This window comes from Macaca mulatta, chromosome 4, assembly GCF_049350105.2.
Source record: "Macaca mulatta isolate MMU2019108-1 chromosome 4, T2T-MMU8v2.0, whole genome shotgun sequence".
NCBI lineage: Eukaryota > Metazoa > Chordata > Mammalia > Primates > Cercopithecidae > Macaca > Macaca mulatta.
Window position 1 is genome coordinate 175,254,824 of NC_133409.1, and position 10,133 is coordinate 175,264,956.

Sequence of the window (10,133 nt, forward strand, 5' to 3'; positions counted from 1 at the left end):
TTGTCAGAGACTAGGATTGCAACCCCTGCTTTTTTTTTTTTGCTTTCCATTGGCTTGGTAGATCTTCCTTCATCCCTTTATTTTGAGTCTATGTGCGTGTTTGCACGTGAGATGGGTCTCCTGAATACAGCACAGTGATGGGTCTTAACTCTATCCAATTTGCCAGTCTGTGTCTTTTAACTGGGGTATTTAGCCCATTTACATTTAAGGTTAATATTGCTTTTTTTTTTTTCATCTACAGGTTTTTTTTTATTAGAAAAGAAATTAAGTGTTGTCACTAAAGACTGAAGAAGGAAATTAACAATCTTACAATTCTAGAACAGGCAAACTTCATAAGGGATTCTTAAGTTTTCAAAGTGTGGGGGCTCTTTCACAGATACACTCTTGGTGTAGGGGTCTGTAAGTTTTCTCAGATGTTTTACACTTCGTGCTTTAATCGTTGCTGGTAGTCTAAATCAAACAAATACACAGTGTTCAGGATTATCTGGATAGCCATCTTAAATAACAGAGTGTTCCGCATGACCACAGCCTCTGTCTGCACTTGTGCCTCTGATCCATGTGACACCAAGACCAACTATGCTTTTCATATGATTTCTCCAATTGGGTCCTGTGACCTTTCACAGAATTGTTGAACATTTCCTATGAGATCTATGGAAGACAAGGTGGAGAACACTGGTTCGGAGCAGTGATTTTCAAGGTGGGATGGGATAGGGTGGGGTTGAGTGGAGAGATGCATGTAGTTTGAAAGAACACATCTCAAAAAAAAAAAAAAAAAAACCCACTGATTTCATAATACAAACTCCATAAAGTCAAGCAGCAAAATGATTTCAGCTAATGGACAGTAGCAGATAACCAACTATGGATTCATCATTGTGGAGAAGGAGTCTGGATAAACATAGTTGAAAAACACTGGCTTAGAGGTAGAGACATGCCGACACGTGGAGAACAGTAAGAAACGTGTGCCAAAGAGAACAGTTGAGGGTCAGTGAGGGAATCCTGGGCCAGAACTTGTCACAGTCTTCTGAAAACCAAAGAGCACATCCAGAAGAAAACCAAGATGGCCCGTCAACCTTCTTGGCCCTGTGGTTACTGCAGAGCTCCAATCTGCTTTAGCCGTGTCAGCAATTCCCCACTCTGTTGCATAGGGACTAGATCACTGCATCCGCCTATACAATCTTTACCGATAAAGACTCGAGGAACCGTTCTTGCTCCCGTGAGCTGTTGCAAATAATCTTGAATCTCGTTAGTGTGGTTGGTAGCTGTGATATCGACAAATTCCAGAAGCCCTTGTTTGATGGGCAATTGACTGAGGATCTCTTGGGCCCTCCTGCAGTATGGGCAGGTGGGCTTGATGAACAACCACCTTCTCAGGCTGGATTTTGCTGTTCACAAACTCTTGAGCCATGCCAATGGGCTGCAGTCTCCCCAGGAAGAATCCTCAGTTGCAGGTATTGCTTGGGGTATTGAGCCTAATATTGTTATGTGTGAAGTTGATCCTGTCATTATGATGTTCGCTGGTTATTTTGCCCGTTAATTGATGCAGTTTCTTCGTAGCATTGATGATCTTTACAATTTGGCATGTTTTTGCAGTGGCTGGTACCAGTTGTTTCTTTCTATGTTTAGTGCTTCCTCCAGGAGCTCTTGTAAGGCAGGCCTGGTGGTGACAAAAATCTCTCAGCATTTGCTTGTCTGTAAAAGATTTTATTTCTTCTTCACTTATGAAGCTTAGTTTGGCTAGATATGAAATTTTGGGTTGAAAATTCTTTTCTTTAAGAATGTTGAATATTGGCCCCCACTCTCTTCTGGCTTGTAGGGTTTCTGCTGAGAGATCCACTGTTAGTCTGATGGGCTTCCCTTTGTGGGTAACTCGACCTTTCTGGCTGCCCTTGACACTTTTTCCTTCATTTCAACCTTGGTGAATCTGACGATTATGTGTCTTGGGGTTGCTCTTGTCGAGGAGTATCTTTGTGGTGTTCTCTGTATTTCCTGAATTTGAATGTTGGCCTGCCTTGCTCAGTTGGGTAAGTTCTCCTGGATAATATACTGAAGAGTGTTTTCTAACTTGGTTCTATTCTCCCCGTCACTTTCAGGTACACCAATCAAACATAGATTTGGCCTTTTCACATAGTACCATATTTCTTGGAGGCTTTGTTTGTTTCTTTTTACTCTTTTTTCTCTAACCTTGTCTTCTCACTTTATTTCATTAATTTTATCTTCAATCACTGATACCCTTTTTTCCACTTGATCAAATCGGCTATTGAATCTTGTGCATGCGTCACGACATTCTCGTGCCATGGTTTTCAGCTTCAGGTCATTTAAGGTCTTCTCTGCACTGTTTATTCCAGTTAGCCATTCATCTAATCTTTTTTCAAGGTTTTTAGCTTCCTTGCGATGGGTTCGAACATCCTTCTTTAGCTCAGAGGAGCTTGTTATTACCGACCTTCTGAAGCCTACTTCTGTCAACTCGTCAAAGTCACTCTCCATCCAGCTTTGTTCCGTTGCTGGTGAGGAGCTGCGATCCTTTGGAGGAGAAGAGGTGATCTGATTTTTAGAATTTTCAGCTTTTCTGTTCTGGTTTCTCCCTATCTTTGTGGTTTTATCTACCTTTAGTCTTTGATGTTGGTGACCTACAGATGGGATTTTGGTGTAGATGACCTTTTTGTTGATGTTGATGCTATTCCTTTCTGTTTGTTAGTTTTCCTTCTAACAGTCAGGTCCCTCAGCTGCAGGTCTGTTGGAGTTTGTTGGAGCTCCACTCCAGACCCTGTTTGCCTGGGTATCACCAGTGAAGGTTGCAGAACAGCAAATATTGCTGCCTGATCCTTTCTCTGGAAGCTTTGTCCCAGAGGCTTAGCCGCCTATATGAGGTATCTGTCGGCTCTTACTGGGAGGTATCTCCCAGTTAGGCTACACAGGTGTCAGAGACCCACTTGAGGAGGCAGTCTGTCTGTTCTCAGAACTCAAACGCCATGCTGGGAGAACCACTGCTCTCTTCAGAGCTGTCAGACAGGGACGTTTAAGTCTGCAGAAGTTGTCTGCTGCCTTTTGTTCAGCTATGCCCTGCCCACAGGAGTCTAGAGGCAGTAGGCCTTGTTGAGCTACGGTGGTCTCTGCCCAGTTCAAGCTTCCTGGCTGCTTTTCATTTGACTTTTTCTTACCTACTTTAGCCTCAGCAATGGTGGATGCCCCTCCCCCAGCCAGGCTACTGCCTCACAGTTCAATCTCAGACTGCTGCGCTAGCAGTGAGCAAGGCTCCGTGGGCGTGGGGCCCAGTGAGCCAGGTGCAGGATATAATCTCCTGGTGTGCTGTTTGCTAAGACCATTGGAAAAGCGCAGTATTTGGGTAGGAGTGTCCCGTTTTTCCAGGTAGTCTGTCACAGCTTCCCTTGGCTAGGAAAGGGAAATCCCCTGACCCCTTGCACTTCCCAGGTGAGGCGACACCCTGCCCTGCTTCAGCTCACCCTCCTTGGGCTGCACCCACTGTCCAACCAGTCCCAGTGAGATGAACCAGGTACTTCAGTTGGAATTGCAGAAATCACCCATCTTCTGCGTTGATCACACTGGGAGCTGCAGACTGGAGCTGTTCCTATCGGCCATCTTGCTGTTGTTGTTATTTGTTTGTTATTTTTATGCTTGGGATTCTCTGAGCTCCTTGGATCTGTGGTTTGATGTATTTTGTTAATTTTGAAAAATTCCTTGTAAATATTTCTCTGAACAATTATATCTCTCTTCTGGGATTGTAACCACTCATTGTTAGATCATTTGATATTGTTCCACAGCTCTTCAATGTTCTCTCTCTCTCTCTGTGTGTGTGTGTGTGTGTGTGTGTGTGTGTTTTAACTCTTTTTCTCTTTGTGTTTTGGTTGGGTGATTTCTAATATCCTATCTCCAAGTTTATTGATTCTTTTCTTGGTTCTCTCAAGTCTACTGAAGAGTCAGCTAAGTCACAATGGTTTTCTTTCCCCTGGTATTTTCCTTTTTAAAAAAGTGTTTTTAATATATTTTTTAAATCCCCTAGTATTTTCATTTGACTTTTTCTTACCGTTTCCATCTTTTTGCTGAAAATGTTCATCTCTTAATGCATGCTGACACTTTCCCCCTAGAGCATCTAATATATGAATTATAATTATTTTAAATTCCTCATCTGGTAGCTTTAATGTCTGGGTTCTTCCTGAGTCTGGGTATGTTGATTGCATTGTCTCTTGACTTTGGTTGTTTTTATCTTGTTTTCCATGTGTGTCTTCTAATTTTTGATTGAATATTGGGCATCAGGTACAGAATAACCAACACTATGGTAAATAGTATTTATTCCTGCAAGTGGGCATGCCTCCTGTGCTAGGCCATTAGTGTTGGCAATGCTATATTATGAGATATTACATTCTCCTGAGTAAATCTACTTAGGAGTTGAGGTGGGTTTGAGTTTTGTTGTTGCTATGGTGACCTTCAGTACATCACTGGCTTCAATTTTTCTAGCATTACCTTGTGCTTAGGGTGGAGGCTGGGGTTCCAGGAGTTTTGTTCTCAGAGCTCCTGCTTCACCCTCAATTTTCAGTCTTACCTGTTTGTGACAAAGATGGGGAGGCCTATCTCCATGCTCTTGCCCTCTCCACGGAAACAGATTGCTGTTGCTCATTACTTGTTGCTTGCTTGCTGGTGGAGAGAGGGAAGGGAGGTTCTCTCTTGTCCAGATCCAGCTTCAGTCTTAGGCAAGTCTGTCTGCCTAGGTCTTAGGAATGGGACTTTCTCAGTGATCCTGCTCTTCTTCCCAGTGACTCCCAAACTGCCTCATATCTGTGCTGGGTCTTGAATAGGACAGTTCCTCGCCCCTCCCCCACATGTTGCAGACCCCTATTCATATTGTCATACATATGACCCTGGACCCAGAACTCTTTCCTGTGCCTTCTACAGGGGTAGAGCATGTTACTTTTTTTCTTTTTACCCTTTTCCCAGCTCCCCCAAATTTGCCAGTGCCCTGGAAACCTAAAATATAATTATAGGAGAGGAGAGTCCTGTCAGGATTTTGTGACTTTCCTACAACAGCAACCACTCCCATTCTTCAGGTCTGCACCACCAAAGAAGGTTCCCTTGGTCTCATTGCTCTGCTTCCAGACTTTCTCATGAGCATCTAGTGGAGGCCCAGTAGAAGGTCCTGCATGTGAGTGCAAACTCCCTTTGTGTCTGGAGCTCTCAGGGGTGCTGTACTCTTGTGCCAGCCCACACTTGACCTTTGCTCTTAATCATAAAGTTTAGCCAGATTCTTCTTACCCACTTGTACAGTCCCAGCATCTCTTCCTCCTGGTCTCTGCTACAGAGAAATCAGTGAGGGTGCTCCATCTTTCCTTGGAGAAGCCTGACTTTCCTTGGATTTAAGGATATTTGGTTGCCCTCTGCCCTCAGCTCTTTGATGAGTTCATGAAAAGTTATCATGTTGTAGCAGATATGGTCTTTTTTGTTTTGTTTTGTTTGTAGTTTATTTTTCTGTTATTAGGGTAGGGGAAAAATTTTTCCTGCTTTCTATACTCTAAGTGGAACCAGACATGGTTTCAAATAGTTGATCTCTTCTTTGCAAAAAAAAATCTCTGAAGTCTCTAACAGATGAAGAAATTTAAGCACAGAACATTTTAATCACCTGAAGTTATACAGCCAGGAGTAGTGCTGATATTCAAGCCTCTCAGTAGTCTGATGGCAGAGGCTGCACCACGAACCACTAAAATACACCACTGTGCACATCGCACATGGTCTAAATATGCCATTTTTAATTTACTCAATACTTTCCTGAGGGGTAGCAGTTTGCTTCCCATCGTTTGCTATTATAAACAATGCTGCAATGAAATTGTGAAGTTATCTCCCAAGGATAAGGTCCTGGACCTATTGCTGGGTCAAAAGGTATTCTTATCTAAATTTAAAATACCTACTGCCCAATATCAACTAGGAAGAGTCCTTTAAAAACTACATTGAAACTCTTTTCAATGACAAAATTACAGAAGTGGTATGAAGACAAACTTACTGCAGAAATTCAAATGCAAATGTTAGTTATATGCACATAACCTAGAAATACTTAACAATTAAGAAAAAACTAGGTATGTCATGATTACATAAAATATATGTAGATTCTATTTTATCATTTCTACCATAAAATATGCACAAAACTATTATAAAAAGTTAAAATGTATCAAAACTCATGCATGTAAACACTTACAGACCATACATGGCACCATTCTCAGTCAAGAGACATATAAACAAACATAAAGATGCAGTATTAAATCATAACTGCATTAAATTAACTGTAGCATGTACTGTACTACTATAATAATTTTGCAGCCACCTCCTATAGCTATTGCAGTGAGCTCAAGTGTTGTATCAGCTTCAAATGCTGTGTGATGTTTATCATCTCCCTTCAAGCAGTTCGTCTCTTCAGTAAATTGCGTATCACAGTAAAAAGTGATCTTGTGGTTCTCATGTATTTTTCATTGTGTTTGCTGCAATACCATAAACCTGGAATAACACCAGGGGACCCGTACAAAGCAGCACTAGGATGCCGGAAGGGTTCCCAGGAAGCAGAGAAAAGTCATGACATTACAAGAAAAAAGTTGAATTGTTTGATATGCACTGAGGTCTGCAGCTGTGGTTGCCGCCATTTCAGACAGGTGAGGCATCTTGTAAACAGATGACATAAACTTACGGTATTGATAAATACAGCACAGTGGTGCAAATGTATTTTCCCTTCTGTATGATTTTCTCAATAATATTTTCTTTTCTCTGGCTTACTTTATTGGAGGAATACAGTATATAACACATATAACCTACAAAATGTGTGTTGTTTGACTGTTTATGTTAACTGTAAGGCTTCTGATCAACAGTAGGCTATTAGTAGTTAAGTTTTGGGGAGTCAAAAGTTACACATGGATTTTCGACTGTGTGCGGGTCAGTGCCCCTAACTCCCACGTTGTTCAGGAGTCAATGTGTGTGTATATATACATATATATATAAAATATATATAAACACACTGTGTGTGTACATATATACACACACACACACACAGTGTATATATTATATATATATGTGTCTCTGTGTGTCTTTACTCCTGGCCCACTCCAGTCCTACCTCTCTTCCTGCACCAACCACTATTGCTGTCTGCCACGTATAGTGGATAGGATTTTGAAAGCAGAGAGGAGAGCATTTCAAGCAGAAAGCACAGCACGAGCAAACGAAGAGAGTTGGAAATGACACACATCTGGCAGGAACAATAGGAAAGCAAGCCTGTCTGAAGCAGAGTTATGCAATGTCAGAGACAAGTTTGCATAAGTAGAGGGAGCTACAGAAGCCAGGCAGAGGACTTGTGGTATGATATCATTGGAAATACAGAGCTATTCTTTATTTTGGGACAGAGCAGTGAGATGATAAAGCTGTTGTCTGAAGATGATCCTGGCCCAAACAATTGTACATTGTTTGGATGTTTGGATGGGAGCACATGGAATCAGGAGTCATGGCCAAGACACTGTGGAGATAATCCATGAAGGAGGTGGCGAAGGCCTGAGCCGCATGGTCATGTTAGATATAGAAAGGAAGGCATAGAATATTACTTCTCAATAAATTAACTGACACGTGACCCACTGGAAGTTATCAACATGTCAAAGAGGTAACGAGCTTGTTTACTGTGTGTATACAAGGCTGAGTATTACAACTTCTTAAGATAAAGGTTTTATTAATTTTCCCTGCTTAAATTCCATAGTCAAGTATTATCATTTCTCCCCTACATACACTCTCCCTCTGTTGCCGCCCTCTGCCTTTGTTTCCTCACTTAGCTAAATCATAAGCCTGACTAAACCCAGCTGCCTGTTGTGTGACTGAACCACACAGCAGAACATACCTGGAGAAAATCCGGGTATGTCACACTGACATCAAGTGGAGCCTCAAGGCCACCAGGCATTAATACCAAACTGCCTGTTTCCTTCCCTCTCCCATTCTCACCGTGACCTCTATTTCAGACCTTTGCTGCCCTCCCCAAACCTCCAGCACTTCCCCTGTCTTCAGTGTCAGCTCATGATACTGCTTTCTACTACAGTGGAAAACAGAAGCCACTGGAGGGGACAGGTGCCAGCTCCTACCATTAGCCACCTGGACCCACCTCTCTGGATGTGTGCCCACCCACTGTACCTGCCCTCCTCTTATCACAGACAACCACTGGGGCTCCTTGGAAAGCCAACCTCTGCCACTACTCACCAGTGACATCCTCCTGCACTCCCTCAGGGCACTGCTCCAGAAATTCTCCCGTCTGTCTCCTGTGGAAGCCAATGTTTTCTTCATTTCTGGGTCATCTAACAATCAAACATGTTGACTCTTCTTTCATGTTAAAAAACAAAAACAAAAACACAAAACCCTCTGGGCCCCCTCTCTGCTTTAGTTACTATTGTATTCTTTTCCATTGCTTTATGAGAGAAGTTCTCCCAAAGAGTTATATTCATTGTTTCTAATTCCTTTCTTCTCCCTCTGGAAGCCACTCCAGTTGGATTTTTACTACCACCTGTCCACCAAAACTACTATTACCAAGGTCTCCACATCCAAAGGTGAGTGCTTAGAGCTCGTTACACGTGAACTGTCCGCAGGATGCCCTGTCAATGTACAATCCAAACTGGGACATGTGGGAGGGGGAATGGCTGGGAGTAACGACTAGACCATGTCAGTAGGTGTAAACCGGGATTGTCTGGGGGCAAACCAAGATGTATCAGCAGATTCAAAACAGCCTTTCCTTCCCTCTTTTGAAACATTTCTACTCTGGGCTTATGGACAACAGTAATCAGGTTTTCTTCCTGCCTTCCTGACTACTCCATGCCGGTCTCTATTTCCCATTCCTCCTAATCTCCTGGTCTTCAAAACAGTGAGGTGCCCCAGGACTCAGCCCTTGAACCTCTTCCCTCCTCTGTACTCACTCCCACAGGGATCTCCTCCTGTCTCAGTGCTTTAAATACCATCAAATGCTAATGACTCTCAAATTTATATCTGGCCCGCATCTCTGCCCTGGACTTGAATAGCCATCTGCCCACTCTGTGTATCTGCAGACTTCCCCAGTGTAATATGTTCAACATTGAGCAACTCTTTCCCAAAACCTGTTTCCCATCTCAGATTATAACAACTCAGTGCTCCTAGCTGCTCTGGCTGAACGCCTCAGTATTATCCTTAACTCCTCTCTTTCTCTCACAACCCTCAGCCCACATCTGCTCAGTCAGCAAATCCTGTTGGCATGTACATCAAAAGAGACCCGGAACCTGCTTCTCATCACCCGCCTACCTCCGCCTTAGTATGAGTCACCAGTATCTTGTGCTGGGATGGTTGTAATTGCTCCCTGAGTGGTAGCCTCACTTCTGCCCTTGCCCCCTTCGCATTCCTCACTACAGCTCTCAGAGCCATGCTGTAGAAATAACTGGAAGCCAGATCCTCTCGTGTTTCTTCTGAAAACCCTCTGATGACTTCCCTTCTCATTTGTAAAAACCATTGTTCTCATTCTGGACTGCCTTCTTATTCATTCGCTCTGTAAGTCCTTTATAGTTGCTGTTCCCTCAGCTGGAACCAGCTATTCACATGTGTTACTCCCTCACATCTTTACTTGAAAGCCATGTCCCCAATAAGCCTATCCAAACCCTGCCATCCCATCTGAACCTTGACACGTCACACCTCCTTCCTTGCCTTGTTTTCTTCTGGGCACCTGCCACTAGCTAACATAGTATTTATCTTCTAAATCTTATGTATTGGCTGTTTCCCTACCTACAATGGAAGTTCCATTAGGGCTAGGGTTTTTGTCTATTTCAGTTGTTGCTGATCCTCAGCACCTAAAATGGTGCCTGACACGGACTAGATCCAATAAATATTCGTTGAGTGAATTCTCTTGCAATTAAATGCGCACAATGGAAGAGGAGATGTTGCAGCTATAATAAGCAAAGGAAACCAGACATTGATCATTCCATGTGAAATATGACTCAAACTTCTATATCTAACACTTCACAGAGTGTTTTACAGAGGATTATCAACACAAGAGACACCACAAATAAAAAGGAGTCCACAATCAAATAAGTTAAGAAACACTGCATAGGACACTTTTAGGGATTCAGATGGTGCCATCACAAATAAAAATGTCT

General features: G+C 42.7%; 1 pseudogene; it reads right to left on the reverse strand.

The window, feature by feature from the left end:
- Positions 1-220: 220 nt before the first annotated feature.
- LOC695550 (glutaredoxin (thioltransferase)-like) lies at positions 221-1,469 on the reverse strand (annotated as a pseudogene).
- Positions 1,470-10,133: the final 8,664 nt, after the last annotated feature.